This window comes from Coloeus monedula (genome assembly GCF_965178545.1).
Source record: "Coloeus monedula genome assembly, chromosome: 4".
In the NCBI taxonomy this organism is placed as follows: Eukaryota; Metazoa; Chordata; class Aves; order Passeriformes; family Corvidae; genus Coloeus; species Coloeus monedula.
Window position 1 is genome coordinate 73,197,366 of NC_138784.1, and position 22,395 is coordinate 73,219,760.

Sequence of the window (22,395 nt, forward strand, 5' to 3'; positions counted from 1 at the left end):
GTACCACTGCCAAGACCTCAGCAGAGTTTGAAATCCCACATCAAGTGTCTAAAATAGACAACACCAGAAACATCATGCCTGAAGTAGCCTTAGGACCTTACAGAAGGTGAAAATAGACAACCTGAAGGAAACAAACGCTCTGAATAAACACCAACCTGATTATTCACTGATTCCTGAGGAGTCCTGCCCACCCTTAAGGCAGTGCAGAAGTTTTTTCAGGCCTTGCTACCAACAAATCAGTGATTTCATCAAGATTTCTGCCTGTTCAAGGACTGTGGGGTCCTTTCCTTTAGAAGTGCTCAGCAACTGAACTACAAGGTACTATATCCCAAAGAAGCTGAATCATCCCCCTGCAAATTGGATGTGAACCCCTGTTTCAAACCAGTTATCCCAAGTACTCCATACAGCCCCCATCTGTGGAGCAGACAACTCCTCCAGTGAGTATTCTCCCAAACCACAAGAATTTTGTGTTAATTTTCCTTAATTCTTGGCAGACATTAACCGAAAACACCCCTCATCCTCTCCGTCCTGACACCATTCCTGAACATTTGCATTCAATCCACACTTATTTGATGGGAAAAAACAAACACCAAGCTCTTGAAGCATCCTTCTGTCCTCCAAAAAAATATTGTCTTTACCCAAATTAACATAACAAGGGATCAGCAAATGCCACTGGTGAAGCAAGCACCTGCTCCAAGGTTTGGTGGGCAGAAGAGCTTTTCAAACCTGCTAGAAACTGAGATCAGCTACCACTCAGCTGGAAGAAACCCCAGCCCTACATTATGTAATCTACATAGTTTTTAGACCAGTCTGCATTCTTGCAGAGCCCAAAACTGAGGAAGCTACAGACAGAACAAAAGAGAACAGAAAAAGTTCATTAACCTCAGCCCAGAGGCTGCTGAAGAGTCTGTATTTGCACACTGAGGCAGGACTGCCCACTCACCCACACAAACCTTAGCACTGCAATCTCATAATACCAAGGGTAAAGCACCACAAAATTTCCAGCGAGTCAGATCAGTCCTTTATTTGGATGAACAACCACTAACAACTAATATGCTAAAAGATCCACTTCAGGGCTGGCTTTGGGTTTTTCTTTTCTTGGTAGTGTGTGAATAAGTGCAGACACAAACTCATCTTAAAAATTCAAAAACAGCTCAACTGGTGCTGCCACTGACCATATGGAACGAACAGAAAGTGGTAACACCCAAATACAATCTGACCTTTAAAGACAGATTCATCTCACCCAGTTTCTTCTGTTGAGTATGCTGGGGTTTTCCTCATTTCACAGAATCACAGAATGGTTTCAGTCGGAAGGGACCTTAAAGCCCATCCAGTTCCAACCTTCTGCCATGGGCAGGGACACCTTCCACTATCCCAAGTTGCATCCAACCAGGGATCCAGGAGCAGCCACAACTTCTCTGGGCAACCTGTGCCAGGGCCTCTTCACTCTCACAGGGAAGAATTTCTTCCCAATATCTAATCTAAACCTGCTCTCTTTCAGTTTGAAGCCATTCCCCCTTTTCCTGTCACCGTATGCTTTTGTAAATAGTCTCTGAAATGGAATTTATACTGCTGGAAATGCAGTCTCTGAGTACATCTCCAAGTTGCAAACTTTTCACTTATTTATCTAAGAATGAGGAGAAACAGGTGAAATTATCAAGCACCCAAGTCAAACCAAGCTGTTCCTTGCAATCAGCATAATTTCATTACATCCTTATATTTGATTTAAAATTCCACTCTCATTTCATCCCTTTAGGTCACCCACCAAACTGTAACTTCTTTTCACCCAGAGAGACTCTGCAAGCCTTCTCCTTGCTTTTAATCAAGCATCAAATTGCTCTTTCTTAACCATCATGACAGAAAAAACTTTCTAAAAGGGAAGACATTCACCAGTTCAAAACACTGAAATAACAGGGTGGGATTTTATTCACTGAATTTCAAATGCCTGCACTCACTAGAGCTCAGGGAACGCAGACAGCAGCTCATCTGACCACACAGAGATGCTGGCAGGATAAATCAAACTGCTCATTCCACCTCACTGGCTGGGGCAGCATCCTCCAATTATTCCAGCAGGATGAGAACCACAACAAGGACAAATTTTCTGGTAAAAACTTTCTCATGTTGTTTTGTCTGACATGAGTATCTCAAAGTGCATGGACGCCCATGAAGCTCAAAACTTCTTCCTTCCAAGAAGAGCACATTAAGGGAGAAAAGACACAAAACCAACTTCAGCAGGACAGAGAGACTTCCCAGTTCCAGACAATGCCCCATGCCTGGAAGTGTTCAAGGCCAGGCTTGGAGCAACCAGGTCTAGTGGAAAGTGGCCCCGCCTATGTCGGGGTGGAACTGGATGGGCTTTAAGGTCCCTTCCAACCAAAACCACTCTGTGGATCTGAAACTTCCCAGCCCCATGAAGGTACCCGACAGTTGTCAGCATCAAACATCACCTCTTGAAATTAAAGTGGCCAAACTGTAGGATTGTGGAGACAGATGAATTCTAGGTATAGTCACTGTGATGCAAACACTGCCTTTTTAAGACACCATTAATTAGCACTCCTTCAAACAACTCTGAAAACCCACAGCAGAGGCAAGACTTGACCCAGTCCTGACCTGTGTACAGGATCTTCACTGCTGAAGAGTGGCTGCATTACTGATTACAAAGCACTCAAGTTCAGTACTTGAAACAGTAGTTTTCTCTATTTTTAGCTGTGCAACTAAAAAAAAAAAATCCCCACTTGAGCATGAGGGTTGGACCAGATGACCTTAGTCAGGTCCTCAATAACCTCAAGCATTCTGTCATGAAGAAACAAGGAAAGTACTTTAAAGAAAACTAAAATGAACAGGCAAAAAGGTGAAGGTATTAAGGAGGTGATAGCTTGCTAAAGACCCCATACTGCATATGAAGAACAGAGTAAGTGCAACTTAAAACAAAACAAAGAACAAGATTAAGTGTTCAAAAGCATGTCCTTCAGAAAGAGAAGTCATACTGTGATTCCAGGAAAAAAAATGAACACTTTAACAAACTAAATGCAAAATTCTAAGATGAAAAAAAAAAAAAACCACTGAGAACTGATGTGCTAAGAGGAAATTTTATCAAATATACCAGAAGGGTGAAGCTTATAAGACAGTCTGCTCGGCCAGTAGGCGACAAAAGACAAAAGGCTCAACAGGACAAAGCTGTGGGGAAGGGGAAAAAACCTCAGAAATACTTCTTTGCCACACGAAAACCCAAATGAACTCACTGTTCAGTATGTAACAGTTATGGGAACTTCCACCTCTGGCGCCTGCCTGCAGAGAGGACCAGGAAAGAGAATCCTCTCCGGGAAGCTGAGCATTGCTCACTGCCAAAGCCTACCAGGAATTACACAGCCAGGAGCACGTGGACGCAGCCAGATTTCTAAGGAAACCAAATTATTAAAAATACCAACTGATGGACTGCAATCTGCAGGTCACAGACAGCAGGGCTCTGAAAGAGCTCCGTGGATATTGGGAGCCCCTAAAAATTACCAACTTCTCCAGAAGATCCTGAAGAAAACTCTGGTGTAGGAAGGAGGAAGGTCTTATTAATCAACAGTTAATTTACATGCAGAGAACATACCCCTTACACATGCACATAAAATCCTACACAGGTCTGGAGTTAGACCTCTCTCATTTAACTGAACAATAAATTATGCTGAAAAGGACACACTGTGAGGTCACAGGTCTAATACAGATAAACCAGTAAGTGCATCAAAGCAGTTATCCTCAATCTTTTCTTCCAGCTAGTTATTATACAGTGTGACTGGGAGAGAAAACAGAAGATGAAATTCAAGTAGATTAATTCCAAGGCCCTGTATATAGAAAAAGCAGCCAACTACACACAGAAAATGAGGGGTTCTAAATTAGTTTTTTTCCTGATTAGGAGAGACCTTGAAGTCACTGTAGATAGCTTCGTGAAAATACAGTTTTCACAGGGGTTGGTAACAGGAGCAGTGAAAAAGCAAACAGAATTTCAGGAATAATTAGGAAGAAACAGAGGTGGTAAGAGGAAGCAGCAGTGGGACACTGGGACACTGCACTCATGGGCAACACATTCATGTCCTCAACTCTCCACTTCCCTAAGCTGCAGCTGCAGGACACCACTGGAAAAATTACACGTCCTTTAGATCTGGCCCAGTTTTATATTAGATGTTTGCTATGTTAATGTCAGAAAACAAGAGCAAGTAACAGTTCTACTGCTCAGGCGACTTCCTACACTTAATCATCTACCACAAGCATGTATATATGTGTGGAGATCTATTCTGTAGCCTAATTTCCCTTACTTAATCTAATTTTCCGTTTACTGGTAATGCAGAGAGTAAAAAACCAGCACGTTCCAACCAAGCTGGTTTTCAGACTGAAAACTCAGAAGATGAAAAAAGTTGTGAACAAAGCAGGTGTGGACCTTTTAAACATTAAACATCATCCTCAGTCATCCAGAAAGGTGAATCCCTTGCCCGCCCTATCTTTCCAAGGTGAAATTACAAACAGGCAGCACTGGAACACGCTGCCCAGGGAAGTGGTGGAGTCAAAAAATGCGTGGATATGGCACGTGAGGATATGGTTTAGTGGTGAACGTGGTGGTGGTTGAGGGCAGAACTTGGTGACCTTAGAGGTCTTTTCCAAACGGTTCTGTGATGCAGAATGACATTATATTTTACATATTATTATCCATTCCTATAAAGTATTTTACAGTGACTCCACATTTGCAAGTGTACCAAAACAGCACAGTGATTTTACCACAAATTCAGCTGTGCCACGTGCAGAAGCGGGCAAACCCACTCTGCTTTTGGCAGGACTTGGTGCCATTTCAGCTCTTCTTTCCACAGGGATCTGAGCTGGGATCTGTTCCCAGCACTGTTCAATGAATTCATAAATGACATTAAAGGGGCTCAACAGTGAGATGACAACATCTGCTGATGATAGTAAAGTTATTCACAGTAGCAAAGGCAGTAAATAAGTAGGAAAAACCAAAAAGAAATGTGTGCAGATTACTCACTGGACATTAAAATGCATAAATGAAATTCAGGAGTGAAATTCATGAGGAATCTCAATAAAATTAAGTGTGAAGTAGGATGACTGGAGGTGGGGAAAGCAGCCCTACTTCATGTGCAGGTCAGCAGGCTTTGAACTGACTCAACACCTGTAGCAGGCTGAGCTCTAGCTGAATTATGATTGTAATGAAAATAGTTATGTATGAATTATTTAAGTCTTTTCCAGTGCAAGAAGTGGATTTTAAATGAAGCTCAGGCTCAACAGTTAACAACAGAATATGGTTCCTCACTGAACAGGCTGACGTGAGCTAAGCTGGAGAACCACAGAGCTTTAGACTTCCAAGTACTTCTCATTAATGAATTCCAAAAGCCAAGTCCAGTAAACACTGCAAAAAAAAAAGACATCCAGCTCAGTCAATCCATGTACTACAGATGTCTGGAGAATGAAGAGTGTGCAGAAGGAGGATCCTATGCTCATTCTGTTGCTGTGCTCCTCAATAACCCACCTGGGGCCACTGCTCAAGACAAATCACTGCTCTAGATGAGTGTGCTACAAGAGCTGCTTTTCTACCCTAACCCTCACTGCCTCTCTGCAAGCTGTCAGACCTTTTTATTCTATTCTGGACTTTTTGTGTTGTCTATCAGGGGAAATCATCTGAACTATGCTGGAAAAGCATATCCAAAATGCCCAGCAGGAGCAGGTGGAGGGGAGAAAGGCATCTGGTGCCTAAGCATAAGGTCTGTCACCTTGTAGATAATTCTGTTTGCATTAAAGTTGTGATGCAGCTTTGCTCCCCATAAAGCATCCATCCACCAAGTGTAGCAGAACAGTTCCCTCCTCCTGAAAGCAAAATCAAGCCTAGCAAAAGGGTCCATTCATTATTTGAGTTCCCTTTTCCACAAAAGTGACTTGAGCTTATTGCTCTTATCCCAAATTTCCCCTACATTTCCACTGTAAGCACTTCTTTCTAGAAGGAAAAACTCCCTTTGAAAAATCCCAACCTGAAAAATCACCTGAATTTCCAAGCAACAAGATGAAAGTCCTACCTATTCTAGGAAACAGTCCCAATTCATTTAACAAAATTAATGGGTATTTTAATGACACTTTTAGACTACCACACAGTAACTGACTCTTGATACAGTTGTTCTGACGGTATAAAAATAGGAGAATATTAACCACCGTATCAAAATAATCTTTGAAACAATTACCATATCACTATTTCCCATTTTTTTCCTCTCAAAAAGACATGAAGTTACCCCAACATGGAGCATAACATCAATCTTCTGCCACAGAAAGAGAATTAGAAAGAAAATTTTACTCTTTTGGGCGCATATAGCACTAATACTAATTAGCCAAGGCTAATTCTAATAGCCAAGGCTACAGGAACAACTTGTATGTCGACAGGTACTGAATCACTTTAAGAGATTAAAATTACTGAACCAATCAATACTTCTAGCCTTTTATTCCCTTCAGTTCTGTAAAACTTCCCAGAGATAAAGATTATTAAAACATAACCTATATACAGAACATCAAAAATCAATTCTGCCTGTATTTTCTTTCACACAGCCCAGCTGCCTAAATTTAGCATGGATGTTTTTATTTCTATTACAAACTATGTTAACAAACTCCATGGGGCTCTTCACTACCCTTGATACTGAACCACAGGCTTGCAGATGAAGGTTGGAAAAACTGACAGGGTCAAATGCACAAGTTGGGAAGAGGAGGATGAGCAAGGGGGTTGTACCAGTAATCAAATGCAACTCCACTTAGCTCTGGAAGGTCTGGAATACGAATGGAATACAGAGAAACAAGCACGGATGAATGAATTTGATATACAAATGTATCTAACTGCACACTTGAAGTTCCTGAAAGGTCTGCCACCTAAGCTAAATCAGCTGTTCAGGCTGAACTCTCCATGGAAAAGAGGGATTCCTTTCTAGAGGCACCTTTTTAGAGACAAGTCATCCCCTTCAAGAGGGTATGGAATAGGAACTTACAGGAAGTTGTTCATCCTACCTGCTGTTCACCACCAGCTTCAGCGCTACCTGGACATTTAAGCTTCATGAGAAAAACCTCACCCACAGCATTTGAGACAGAACAGAAAAATGGAGGTATTTGTATGTGTTTGGGATGTTTTGTAGGAGCATCCAAGCTGACACTTCTCTGTGTACACTCCTGGGAATCCTGAGTTACTGTACCTGATTGCTATTACATTAGGTTTCCACAAATACACCCATACACTCATTTACAAGCATCTAATTCCATCTCTGAGAGTTATTTATGCTGCTTGGAAAGATCAAGGATCTGGATCCCCCCATACCAACTACCTTCACTCTACTTGCAGAGTATCTCAATTCCATATCCTCCTCACTGTGCCTGGCACAGACACTTTGCCAGCACACCCCTTCCACATGTGAGAACAGCATTTGCCTGAAAACCCCACTTTCCTCAGCTCCACACTGAAAGGAATGAACAGGCTGAAGAATTACTTCACAAAGAAAACCACTTTGGCATTTAAGATGTGGTGACAACAAACCAATGAACAGGAAATCAAGTATTAGGGTGAAAAACTGCAGCTGTGCTCAGTTGGTACCTGCAAGTATTTGCTGCTGAAATGAGGTAACATCTGTAAAAGGTGGCAGCAGTTACAGGATAGATTCTATTTGTATTCCCTCGGATCACAGAGCTGCCACCACACAATTCTTATTTCTCCTTGGACCCACCGTATCTAAAAAACAATGATCCTCTTGTGCTGTGGAAGGGATGGAATGTGAAATCCCATCCACATCCCAACAGAATCCCACAAACATTTTGGCAGGAAAAATTTATTATGTAAAGCCCAGATGGCATCCCAAATATTTCTACTTCAAAATTTAGAACTCCTTTTTTTTTTTCCTTAAAATAAATTACACAAAAGCATCACGCCTAAAATTAACTGTACAAGAGCATCAGGCAAGGTAACCAGACTTAACTGAGCAGTTATTTGGACTATGGGAAGAATGGGAATGTGGTTTTCCTCCATTTAACTCCATTGTCAGAAATGAATAATATTTTTCTATTCAACTATATTTGAATGACTGGCAGAGAAGGAAGATATAATAAGCAGATACATCCAGTAACATATAATACTTGGAGAAGAATTTTTCCAGTTATCCGAAGCCTAACACCTTTGCCCTCAACTTCTGCAGCGACATTTCAAACTTTCAGAATGAAAGTTGCCACTTTTTGTTATTCTAACAGGGTTATTTTGCTTAATATTTGTTTTCTTCCACCATGCAATTTCAGCTCTGAATCTGGGAATATGTGACTTCAAAATGGTTTTAGCTGCTGCTTCACCGAAGCAGCTAAACCTGATTATCAGTTTGGTTCAGCATGGACTTAGTCACTGCCCACCCTTTAAGCTCTGGGATAAAGATCAATCCTTGATTCCGACTGTCATTTTGCAGTGAGCCCACTCCTACATTCCTTTTATATCTATCACTTCACTGAATGCCAAAGAAATCTCAGTGTACTTGGCATGAAGGCTGCACTTCCTATATTTATGCTCTAACTAATGTATGCTCCATTTTAGTCCTTCCCAGCTTAAAATCATCCGAGGGAAGACGGCATAAAGTACAAAACAGTCCATGCAACTGTTTTACTAATACAAAATACTGATCACCCACACTGCTGTTCCATCACCACTTTTCTCGTGCATTTTCTGTTTAAATATATCCAAAATATTAACCCAGAAGGAACCATGGTCACTTCTGTATAGCATACAGTCATATCAGGTTTGTTGCTCCACCTCAAACTTCCAGAAAATAAACCATTACTTTTTAATTGTACTACCTTAACTTTGCTGGCAGAAGCACGTTTGATTCTTCAAGACAGATGAAAGTGAAACGCTCTCTCCAGGCAGGAATCCCTTATATCTGGCACGCTAACACTTCATCCTTTTTAATTATTCCACAGGTGGTTGCCTTGGAAACTGCCAAGTAGCTCTTGGATTTGAGGGACCCAGCATGAGACAGTAACAAGCCTTTGTAGCCACGGCATTTGGACCCACGCTGGCTGCAGCAGCAGGACACGGAACAGCCACAGAAAACCTGGAAGAGATGGTTAAAATTAACAGGCATTAATTATATTGCTCCGTTCTTCAAATATAAAATACAAGGAATGCTGAAAGCCCCTGAACTGTGGATAAAAACTACATTTTAAAGGCATCTGCTCCTGCAACTCCCCAGCACAGCCCCGGATTTCACCTTCAGAGGACGGCACCGAAACGGAGATGCCGGCAGAGCTCACGAGCTCAGCTCTCAAGACCCAGCAAGATGATATTTTTTTCCCTCAGCTTCAAGAGGGACCTTCCTGAGCGTCTGGTCCAACTGCCTGAAATTCAGTGCTATTGTTTTGCTTTGAATAAAAATAGAGTAACTATAAATAGCTGCCATCGAGAATGCTGATTCACTGTATTCCGTATCATACAGCAAATTGCTCCCAACTTCACTCAGCCTGAAAAATGAGGAAAATTCTCCTTGCTTAAAACACAGCTAGAAGCCCAGCAAAGCACCCAATTCTGCATTCGTGTCGCTAGTCTAAAAGTACAAAACATTTTCCTTTCCCTCTCTGATTTCTCATTATTTCAAAAGCTGATGATTTGCACATAAATATATAAATAAAACCATCACAAAACCAAACCAAAGCAAAACCTTATTATGCTTTCTGTCACTGGTCAAAACTATAAATTTCTATTTTTCAAGAATCTTTTTTTGTTTCCCCATTTTCCCTTTTTTAAACAAAAAGACAGGTTAACATAAGCCTTAAAAACATCATTTTCATTAAAACTATCCATGATGGAAATGGGCACTCCTGCACTCAGAGGTCTCCCTGTCTTTGATATGATTAGTATGTCCAAGTCAGTGATCTCAAGATATCACAACATATAAGTGCTTGGATGTGTGGTATTACAAACTGCCTGGCAGGACCTCGAAAGTGAGAGGTGGATTTACTTTCACCCTTCCATGATGAGACACCCAAAAGAGCCAAGAGTATATCTGTTAATTCTACAGCTGAGTTTTACTAGAACCAACTAGATTAAATATACATTTATTGCACAGAAAAAAATTACAGTGAAATAAGAGAAATGAAACTGTTTCTAAACTATCTCCTCAGTGCTCACTTTGCCCTTCCAGGGCAGGTCCTTCTCTCTTTCTTGTCTTCTTCTATCACTTGCTTGATTAAAAATTAGAACGTGAAACCAGTTTTTTTCTCTCTGTCACCGAATCCCACCAAAGACAAAGCACATCTGAGCAGTCCTTCACAGGCTGCCTCCTTCCTGGTGGGTTCCACAGTTTTTCATTCCTTGCTTCCCCCTGCACATCCCTTTCAGTCACCTAATTTTCCCATTTATGAACAAGGTTTCTGAAAGATGATGTGACAAAACCAACCATTTCCTTTCCTTCATTCCCAGCATTTCCAGAAGTGAGACCTGTTTAATCCTTTTGTGGATTCAGTTTAGGATGAACAAGAGTTTTGCCAATTCCCTCATCCCACCAGCCCAGGGCACACTTGCCATCCAGCCATCCACCTCCATACTCTGGGAGGTAAAACATGCCTCCTTTTCAGCCCACGGGGTTTAGTTTGTTAAATTTCTTTCGGGGATTTTCCCCTGCAGAAGTGGCATTCTAAAATACTGTGCAAAATCCAGAGCATTTTCTCTGTTCCTCCTCTTCCCAATTACAGCTATAACCTCCTGCATGTCCTGCTAATGCAGGAGAAAACCTTTTCTCTGCCCCAGTTACCTCTAGTGTCTCTGACAAACTGAGTCTCCAAAGCCTCAAAATGACCCTTTTATCACAGATGATTCTTTCCTCTGAGGAAAGGTGGATTTTTCATCCCTGCCTCAGGCATCTTAACACTACTCCCAAGCACATCCTCACTCTGCACTCATGATCCCAATTTTGCTGCTTCTCACAGGGCAGACAGGTGAACTTGATCTGCAATGTTCACTCAGACCAAATATGGTGCTTGACCAATTTCTCAGTCTAAGTCCTTTTAACCCACTGAGATGTTTTCAAAACCAGGGCACCCAGTTCTCAACAGGCACTAAGCGCCTCCCATTTTCATTTGCCTTATTCTCAGAGCACCCTGAGATTAATCCCAAAGTTGTGTTGCAAGTCATCTTCTAACCTGACTTAAATCCTACACTGTTCCAAAGGAATGTCTCAACAAGCTGATTTCTGGAGTCTGCACCTACAGGAGGTGATGAAACTACTGCATCTTTTCCCTATCCTCACCATCTCAGAGTAAGTAAATAACTTTAAAGACTGTAAAAGAGTTCTTGCTAGCTTTTCTCCTTTTTTTTAATATGCATTTTGGAACCCCCTGTACGACGTATTTATGTTAAATATGCTCATTTTAACATATACTCTTCAGATATTCTGTTTCTGTGAGTGGCCCCACCTGTGCAGTGGTTTATCTCTGCCATGTTCCTCCTGCTCAAGCTTCTTAATCCCAGTTTAATCTCTGCCTATCTTGTGATCTGACTGGATTCTTGGGCTCTTAGACTTCATCTCTTCTTCATATGAAGGTCATGCATGGGAGCCATGGGATGAACTCAATAAATCACTTTGATTTCTTTTGTCTTCTGTAACATTCATCTGTATCAGGTGCTACAAACACACCTGGATCAACACAGAGCTCCACCAGCTGAGTTTCTGAACAAGGCTTTGAAGAAAGGGATGTCACACACTGCAATTCCTTCCCAGACTTGGAAGAGTGCTACTGATTCTTTAAAATACAAATAAAACCTTCTGTCTCAGCCTTCAGAGCACACAGGTCTTTGCTCATTTCCAGCCCTCAAGCCCAAGGCTGCCTTAAGGTTCACATTTTGCCTCTGCCAGCCCTGCTCTGGGACCCTTAGTCACTGAGTGATGGAGGAGCTCTGCTTCCTCCTTCGGAATGAGCATCATGAAACACTAAAAGCACTGTAAACTGCAGAGCTCCATGTTATTAGTAAAATACATAAAACATGGCACTCGTGAATAGTAAAACTAAAAGCAAGATGAATAAAAGACTTTTAAGTAACTGGTCCATTGTGGTTTCTTTTTTTTTTTTCAGGCTTGTTCTCAATCCATTAACAACCTAATTTCCCAAATCCCTGTGCATCCCTGAAGTAAGTCTTTGTTTCCCTGTTTGAACATTTCCAGAGACTGCTGGTTTTCCCCTCCTCAGTCTCCATTCCTATCAAAGGCTCCTTTCTGACCAGTCTCTATCCCATCCTCCAAAAAGCTGCTTCCTAAAAATACCCTCAGATACTCTCAGGGAATGCTCCATCTCCCTCCTATCAGAGACCTGCACCTGATGACAAACACAGCACAACAAGGAACTTTTCCCCCCCACCATGGTCAGCAGAGACAGAAGAAATTCAAACACCAGACACGATGAAAAACAGGGTTTTCAAAAAGGCCCAAAAGGTCAGCTTGCCAAAACCTTCATTAACAAGATCCGAGTTCTTACTTCCCTTTTTTCTCTGCAGAATTTCCTGTTTGGTTCATGGAAGGTACATTGAAGCCATGATCGGGCTTCTTAGTGGAAAGTTCTTTGTCCTGTTGTTGGTTTCAGACACAGTTCAATGAAGAGATGACCATCATTGTTAAAATTTTGGTTTCTCTAGTTACAATTTTTTTTTAAAAAAGAAGTTCTTCAGAACTCACTATGCATAGAAGTGATGAACAACCACCTTCTTTAGCCAACCAGAAAACTGATGTTTCCTTGATAACTGTACTTCTAGCATCTGCAGGAGGCACACAGCCAGCTTGAACCAAGTACAAAACTTCGTTTTATTTAATGTTTTGAACATTTTACATACATACATATATACAGATATAGATATATAAAGTAAGTACATGGGGAAAGAGAGAGAAAGTCATAGATACAATAGCAGATTGGGACTCTAGCGAGACTGAGCCCCACTGCCCTCCTTGAAAAATTCCAAAGCCACTGGATTATTAAGGTTCCAGAAGCAATTAATCATTTGAGATTTTTTCTAAAAAAACCAAAACAAAAAACCTCCGACCTCCATTTCAGCACTGTTTACTAATTTTCTCTTCTAATATCCATTATTTTCCACCTGAAAAGACGTTCAATGGTATTTTATGAAAGGTGTCAAACCTGGACACCATTTTTTTTTGAAAAAGCTTGTCAACAATTTTTTATCTTTTACTATTTGACACATATTAAGAAGAAAATAGGAGAAATCTTTTGAAAACTTTGATGGCTGGCAAGAATCCCATCTCTTCACAGAAGAAAAGAAAATACCCTGTGTTGTAAAGAAAATTATTTACTATTTGCTGTGATGGGTTTTTAAGGTTTACTTGCAAATGCCTGGTAAACAAAAAGGCACCTTTTTCTTAAATTATTTTCAAGTATAAACAACTAAAGCAGACCACAAAACCTTCTTTAAACTATTCCACCTCCACTGAAGATCATCACAACTTGGCTACTTTACAGCTTTACCAGGGTAATACACATCTGCACAATGAATACTGAAACAAAGACAAAAAATAGAAGCAGAAAAGACACCCTTTTCTGTCTTCAATAAAAACCTAAAGTCAGAATTTTAAATGAGAAATATGGGAATTTCCCCTATAAAAACTGCAGGTGGCCAGAAAAATTTCAGACAAGCAAGCTTACCCACAGATTCAATGACAAGATTTTACAAAATAGATGTAAAAAGAATAATCAGGACACAAGGCACTGCCTCAGACAGGACTACTCAAGATCAGATGCCAACCAGAAACGAAGTACAAAGGGAAGTAAAAAACATAAGAAAGGTATCAAAGTTTGGAGGCTCAGTCAGTAGAAACAAAGACACCTGAGGAAGAGAACATCAAAATTATTTAGGTTGGAAAAAGACCTCCAGGATCATTTTAGTCCAACCATGAACCCAATGCTGCCAAGGTGCAGCAGTAGAAGATCCTTGGGACAAGTGTGGCCAGGCAACTTTGAGAAGCTTCAACCAAGGCAGCCCAAATCAGATGGTCACTTTAAAGATGTTTATGAGTTGAATGAACACCCAGTCAGATCTCAAGGGAAAGAGGGTTTCCACCTAAGTGGTGGCAACAGCTCTGATGACCTGGGCTGTCAGGAGCCCCTAAACAAAAACGAAGGGGAAAGAAGATTCCTCTTGCAAAACAAGCCTGTACAGCTGAGTTCATCAGTTCCCATGCTTAAAAATGAGATCTGTACCAGCTAACACTTGTGAAGGTGAACTCTTGCTGAAGTAATTCACAATCAGATTATCCAAACCCAAATCCATCTCAAAAGAACATGGAGTATTTTTCAGTCTGAAATACAAGAAGGTTTTGCTCTGTGCTGCCAGAAGAGACGTGAAATCAGGGTGCTGCAGAGTGACTTTTTGCTTCAACTGTTCAGCACCATTGCTTGAACAGTACTGGAGTCTTTTGGTAAGAAAAGACAGGCCAATTTTATGTAACAACTTTCACTACATTAAGAGTTACTGGTAAACTGAAATGCAAACAACAAAAATTATTTTGACAGTAGTAAAAAAACAATCAGTCAACACTTTCAGCAGTATCTGGAAAAAGTCATCTCCCATCTATGGAGAACAACATCAGCATGTGATGCTCCAGGAGATGGGTATATCCTGAATTTCTAGCTCATAACTCCGCAGGGACAAACTCCACAGTGCTTTGTGGTGATAGAGCCATTCCCTTGCCCAGACTGCACAATCCTTTGGTGCCAGGGTTGACTTGTCCTCGGATCTTGTTCTTTACAGCTTCAGCTCCTTCTTCCTCTATCTCAGAAAACCTCGCCCTTCCTCAGACTACAAAGGAAGCACATTAAACTAATACAATGTTAGTATGATGTACATCTCAGACTTTTACAGGCTGAAGATGCTCTCCTCTTACTACAAAGCACGATAAAGTATTAAAAACATGAGAGCTGGCACAGGGACTTCTTACCAAATGCTCTCCTAAGAGAAATAAACGTTCAGTTGAGAGAAAAAAATTATTTAGTGTGAAGTTCATCTGGTCTAGCACTAAATATTGTTCAACAGCTGGTCTTAAGATAAATATCAATTTGTGTCTTTAAAGTGGAGTTTATTTTTTGAAAAAATGTTTACTGAAAACAGTCATCACATACTGAGAATTTCCACATTCAACCTAATACTCAGACTAATTTGCCTCATATAAGCCCTCCAGTAAATCCAAAGCCCTTTTCCCTTGTGTATTAGCTACCAATTACTACAACACAGATACTAAAATCTCAGAAACAAAATAAATGCTAATACCTAGATAACACTTCCGTCTGAACAGCTTTTGCTACATCAAACAACTCTATTTTTTTCATTCCAGGGTTCTGATACACACCTGGCTGTGAAGTTTTCGTGTTTAACACCATGAGGATGAACCCACAGACTCACAGACACTGCTTGCTGCACAGCAACCCAAACCACCACTATTCCTATCAGAAAAGGGCCAAGAACCAACATCAATCCCACCAGGAAAATGCCAAGAACGAACAGCTGAAAGCAACTCTATGGTTTCACCACCTGCTGCTAAAACCACCTTTATCCATTTCTCATCCCTGACTGTTCATTCCCCCTTCATACAGCTGTACCATGAACTAGATCTTGGTACTGACCCTGGACAAATCTGATTTTGCTGCTTTTGTTGCTGGTTCTGCAGTGGGTTCACCCACAGCTTTAGGAGCACCAGGCCAGGACCAGGGGCCAGCTGGCATCCAGGAAGTAACTGGGGGATGCTGACTGCTTCTTTCAGCAGTTCTGCTAGTTTATGCCAGCTTAAAATTCCCAAGAAACTATGTAGAATTAGGCATATTCAAGTTAGAAATGCAGCAAAACACAGCAACAACAAAAAAAAAAAAAAAAAAGAAGAAGCAAGCACAGACTGTTTGTCCCATAGAACAAATTACTAGGAGAGATGTTGAAATCCTCATTTCTAAGTAACTCCCAACTAAGCCAGCCTGCCCTTCTGAGAAACATTTTCAGCAGATGCCTGTTAATTTTTCAAATTTTCAGTCAAACATAAGCTACTGAGCTCAAAACAGAGAGTAACAGTTACACATAATGACCTGCAACACCCTAAATGTCAGACTAAATTACCCAACAGCTCCTTCTGCCTCCCATCTTTGAAACGCAGATATATTTTAGTTCCATCCCTGGCTGTGTCAGATCAGCAGGCTTTAACAGTTCGAAACACAAGAGTCACATTTAATGATATCCCTGCCTGGAACAAGTCCAGGGGTTGAATCTGATTTCTGCACGTAGAAACAAGCAGCTCTTAACATTTGATCTGGAACTCGTACCTCATTAGGAGGGAAGCAGAAGTCTCACCCATTCCCGGTTTCAAGCTGGCGATGAGGGAGAAGGAGAAGTAGAAGGAAAATGAGAAGGAGATGTGCTGTGCTAGAGCTGGTCACCAACCCCGTCAAAACCCTCAGCTGTGAGTGCAAGGAATGATAATTTTGCCTGCCACGAGCAGACAGCTTCTGTGAGTCGGGAATCTTCACGTTCAGAAGCTCTAAGGAGGAGGGTCAAATCAGAAACCTTGGCTTTCAGCATCGTTCTTCGTGCCTCAGTATGTCAGGGTGAAGGAAGATGTCTTCTCTCTGCTTCAGTGACTGTGTAGTATTTCATCCTTTGCAAAAAAGAAAAAAAAGAAAAACAAAACTCTAAATTTACAAGACGTGTAGCACTTGGCAGGATTTTGTAACTGCTGAGTGACTGAGATGAGCTCATTTAACACAATTTTGAAATAAATGTATTATTTTATATAGCTGAGCCTATAAAATTCTGCAAGGCAATGAGAGAGGGGAGGGATGATACAGAGCATGGCCTGAAGAGTGTGGCCTGTTGCCAGTGCCCACACACACTTATCCCTCTCTTTTCCAGCCTTTGTCACATACACACACTTCCTGGAAAGAAACAATCCGCTCAGGGCAAGTAGGAGCATTTTTCCAGTGCTGCCAACTTCTGCCAAAATTCTATTTTCACTTTAAAATAAAGACCGTGTTCGTTTAACTACAAGATCCTTGACTTACATAGCAACACCTGTCAGAGAAGTAGAAATAAAACAAGCAGGGCAGGGAATGAGGATTTTTCCCAATTCTCTCCTGCTTTCTGTGTGACCAGGGAAAGTGGAATTCATCACCACCATGGGCAAACTGCACTTTTAAATCCATCATGCAGAGACAGACTGTGGACTGGAGAAGAGTGGTCAGGAACAGTCACGGATACACAGGATGGGAACCAAGTGCTGGGAGAGCCAAGCCCACCACTTCTCATACCTGATGCTTCTGGCTTTACACACCTTAAAAACCAACTGTAAAGGAACACACTACACAGAAATATCTTCAGCAACACGAGGCTTTAAAGTCCTTTTATACTTTCTGCAAATTCACAGCCTCTGTTTAGATCTGCTCCTTTAAGTAGCTCAGGTGTGGGATTTAAGACAAGCTCCTCAGCTGAATGAGCTGCATGTAGCTGACACTGACAGAGTCAGCATCAAAATCCATTGCTAGAGATTCTTTATCCTGTTATTTACATTAGTCAATAATATTCAGTAGGTTTTACAAAAACAAAACAACTTTCAGTGTTGTTTCTAATAACCCAAAACAAAACAAAAAAAAGGCATTTCAATCTTTCAGAAAATTAATACCTGAGATTATCATCCTCCAAGTACATGTACAAAAACACCCAGTTAAGAGATACCAGCAACCTAAGGATGACTGAGAAATAATATTTTCTGCACTTTCATTCCAACACTGACTGCCAGACTGTCTAAGAACTAGACTGAGCAAGCCAGGGGGACAAGTGGCAGCCTACTCATGTACCAGGCAATGCAGCAAGGACTGGAAACAGGACAAATTAACCCATTTTCAGCTTGGGCTGATCAGGTTATATCACCAACCTGAGCTAAAACCAGCTTGGGAATCAGAGCAGAGACACTGCTGTCGCTGAGTAAGCACATAAAGGAGGGCAGAGGCATCAATCAAATTCAGGAGGGAACTGTGTAAGTAATAACCATATAAATATGTATGTTTAGGGGTAAACTAAATGGACATGTTTTTAAAAACCCAAGAAAATTCCTTCTCTTTTTTAAAAGCCAGATCTGAGCTGTTCACTGTGGAAGGATCCCTGTTTGATCAATGCTGACAACATACAGGGAGCACTGGAATTCTCTCCCTGCACTACCATGTTTATGGTCCAAGTAATGCAAAGGTCAAGAATGAACACACCCAGAACACAAAAGACACCCACTCTTGTGTATTAGAGAAATATTTACTCAATTAGTCATAAAGGAGTTAATTTACCCCTTGAATGACTGAAAATACCTTAAAAGTGCATCAGTTTTCCCTTTGCTATAAAATAATTAAAGGCCTGAATCAGTTCCACAAGAGAAACTCATTCCTAACCACAACTAAGGCATGAGCACTCCAAGATCTCCTCATGGAAAAATAATTATATTGATTTAAATAAAACAATGAAATTACTGTTAGTAGCTGAAAGCTTGCAGAAATTTACTAGTTCAAGCAAAAATTACCAGCATTTTAAAAAATGTCTCGAGAAATTCTACATGAAACTACTCGATTTGAAACAAATCATGCCCTTTTGTGAGCACCAGAGTAAGTTATACTCAACTATTACATGAGTATTAAACTAACCCAGTTCTCCTTTATGTAAGTTGCCAAGAGAATGCTCCTTCTTTTTACCCTTTTCTGATTTCCAGAAAAAATGTCGTGAAAAACTGCTTCTGCTAGAATTACTGGAGTCTGAAGTATGACCAGTAATTTACAGTCAGCAAAGGACATTTCTTATCTCTAAAAAATTTAGAGATAAAAATATTTTTCAATCGAAGTACAAAAATTAAAAAAAAAAAAAAAAAAAATCACAGTAGTCATGACAACCCCATTCCCTTTCCTTCTGCTCACCCATGTCATCAATATGATACCTAAAATAATCCACGGTAATTAAACTATCTGCAAGAGACATCAACTTGTGCAGAAAATAATTCTAGAAGAACTTACACCAAAAACTGTCAGGGTTTAATGCCAGCCAGGAACCAAGTTCGACGCAGCCCCTCGCTCCCAGCACAGGGGGATGGGGAGAACTGGGAAAAGTTAAAACCCATGGGTTGAGATAAGGGCAGTTTAGTAATTTAAATTAAGTAAAATATCACTGTAATAATAGTAACGAGAAGAGAGATGATAAAAAGAGAGAAAACAAGTGATGTACAAGTCACCAGTCACTGACTGATGCCCAGCCCATCCCAAAATACCACTGACTCCTCCTGGATAACATCTCCCAATTTACATACTGGGCATAATGTCCCATGGTGTGGACTATCCCTCTGGCCAGTTCAGGGCTGCTGTCCCAGCCACGTCTTCATCAGCAGAGCCTGGGAAATTGAAGTCCTTGACTAGGAATAACCACTCCTTAGCAGCAACCAAAACATCAGTGTGTTATCAACGCTATTCTCACACTGAATCCAAAACACAGCACTGCACCAGCTACTAGGGAAAATTAACTCTATCCCAGCTAAAACCACGACAGACTTGTTAGCCTGACCTCAGCTCCTGAAAAAAATACGGAGAGCATTATACTGGGTGCTGCTCAGAGTCTTTTGAAGACTACACCTGTCAGGCACAGTCAACACAAGGTTAATTAATTTGATATGCAGCTATGATAAGGTCAGCTGCCTTATCCAGGAAGGGGATTTAGTTCTTCTGGATTTTAGTAAGGCTTTTGGTACTGCCAGCTCCTTCTGGACAAGTTGTCCCACTGTGGGAAGAGCAGGTTCACAGTGCTCTGGGTGAAGAACTAGCTGAAGAGCAGAGCTCACAGAGGCTCCCCAGCAGCCTGGGAACTGTCCCAGCCGTGCTCCTCAGAGATGAGCCCTAGGGCAGTCCTGTTCAATGGCTTTATCAATGACCTGGATGTTTTAATCCTTTAGCAAGCCCTGAATTGCTCAGGTAGATGGACTAGATGATCACTGTAGGTCCCTTCCAACTGAAATATTCTATTCTATGCTAACATCTACACCTGGGTGTAAAGCAAGCACCAAGTGGGAAAGATTGCACCTAATCATTTCAGCAGGGTACTTAGTGCCCACCTAAACCTTCCAATAAAATCTCTAATTTCACCAATATGATTCAATTTTTACTTTTCCTCCCATTATTTCAACGGCAGGTGACACGTCAAGAGATGGTGAAATCATTTGGGAACATTAGAGCAGAGCCCTGTAATTCTGCACCTCTTTAATCAATCCATACAGGTATTTTAAGACTACAGTTAACTGCACTGCAGAGTCTGATTACAAGAACAGAATAAAACTCATCAGGACTATTTATGGGAATTTAATGACAGAGTGGCCAAGGTAGCACCATGGTGTCTATTATGTATCTACATTTGACAGACTAATTTTATTCTAACCCAGTACATTCCCCTCCAACTGCCTGACTCAATTCTTACAACTCAAGAAAGATTCTACACATCAACACATATGTTAAAAAAAAGGAAAGTGCAATGCTAATAATTCCCCATTGTGCCTTCAAAAGCCTATTTTGGCATGTATCGAAGACAAAAGACCTGGATTCTACAGATTTCCACAGAAAAACAGCACATCTGTAATAAAACCGTACTTCTTACAAAGCACAGTAATCAAATCATGGATTATTGGGATTTATCTCAATTGTCCACACCACATACCAGCCATCCAGGTATGCCTGTAGGTAAAGGAGATCTACTTAAACTACCAGAGCTTTTAGTATGGTTCATTTCACTAAATCCAGTCTCTCCATGAGAAAATGAGGAATCACATCCTAAACTTCTTAAGGTAGCCCACCACTGACTGTAAAGTCCAGAGTAACCTGCTCAGATCAGTCATTCCCTGACACTGCTGGTTCCTGGAGCCTGGAGGGATTAATCTTGTTGGCAATTTTAAGTTTCTCCTAGGTGGTTTCAAGGCAATGCTCCTGTCCAAAAAATTAAACACTTGGCAAAAGGAAGATTTGTACTTCTGGTATCAAAAATTACATACGCAAGCCCAGAATATTAATTAAAGACACAGTGACCCTGTGGTCATCAGCCAAGGAAATGACGCTGAGGACAAAGACATTATGCCTTCCTGCTCTGACCACAACTCCCTCTGTTGACATGATGATATTTCATCTTTCTATGAGAGAAATGAACCATCACATGTATTTCCTGAAACTGCTGAGTCTTTTGTACCTAGAGAGGATACAACAGATAGACAAGACCTTCAGACGGAAGAAAACAGAAATTAAACGGAGGTAGCAAAGCACAATTTCTCTTCTGCACAATACAGAGCAGCTCCCCTCATCTGATCTTTACATCAGTCAGTGACCTATGTCTTATAATTAGACAATATTGTTACCCACATAACACAATATGCAAGATTGAAATACCTAATACTACTAATTTACTTAGCATTTGGTTATAAAAACAAAACAGAACACAAGAAAATAAAAACAACCCAAAACCAAACCAATCATAAAAAAACCCCAACCCCAAAACCAGAAAAAACCAAACAAACTCAGTGCTTTCTATTAAAAAAAAAAATTAATCAACTCTAAAGTTTTCTAACCAAAAAAGAAAATTACCTGAGCATTCGTCCCACTGAGATCCAGAAAGGCTCCTGGGCCGTCTTAACATGCACTTCACTGACTTGGACCTGGTTTCAGCAAGGGTTTTGACTCCTTAAGCAAGCACTATCAAGTCTGATCTCTGCAGTCCCTTCCAAACTTCCCAGTCTGTCATTCCTGTTCATGATTCAACTGTATTCCACAGAAGAGAAAAACACCCTGAGCGATACCAAGAATAATATGCTTCCTTTCCTGTTCGGATACATTTATGTCAGTCATCTTCCTCTCCCAATAAATTTCAAGGCATCTTTTGAAACACAGAGCCATAATTCCATTGGAACTTATCAGTCCTGCGGTTGAAGCAAGCTGAGCAAGCTTCACCCTTAGTGGCCCACAGATCTGAGATAACTGAGAATAAATGGACTTGGGAAACTCTTTCTGGATATGAATTTCCACTGTTTCTGCTGGAAAAAAACCCACTGGACCAGCCTTCATGCACCAAGCAGACTCCCGCCCATTTGTACACAAGAACTGATTTATTTCTTTACTTCTATTCTGTTCACATTATACAGGGTGAATCCTCTGGGCCTTTCCTTCATTCTCCTTCTTTGTTGAGCCACTCTCTGTTTCAATTCAAACTTGAGGAACATGCTATCAAATAACATCAAATAATGTTATCAAATTCAACAAACTGACTTAAAGCAAATGAAGGGAACAACCGTAGGCCCTGGAAATGGTGTCTGGAGAAAC

The 22,395-nt window shown here is 40.9% G+C and overlaps 1 long non-coding RNA gene across 1 annotated transcript in view; it reads right to left on the minus strand.

The window, feature by feature from the left end:
- Window positions 1–8,855: 8,855 nt before the first annotated feature.
- The window catches only part of LOC309572620, a 35,643-nt gene continuing 22,103 nt past the window's right edge, over window positions 8,856–22,395 (minus strand). The window contains exons 2-3 of the long non-coding RNA XR_014226383.1: window positions 16,348–16,679; window positions 8,856–9,101 (exon numbers count right to left, since the gene is read on the minus strand). This is a non-coding gene — a long non-coding RNA (uncharacterized lncRNA). The remainder of the gene's footprint in view (window positions 9,102–16,347; window positions 16,680–22,395) is intronic.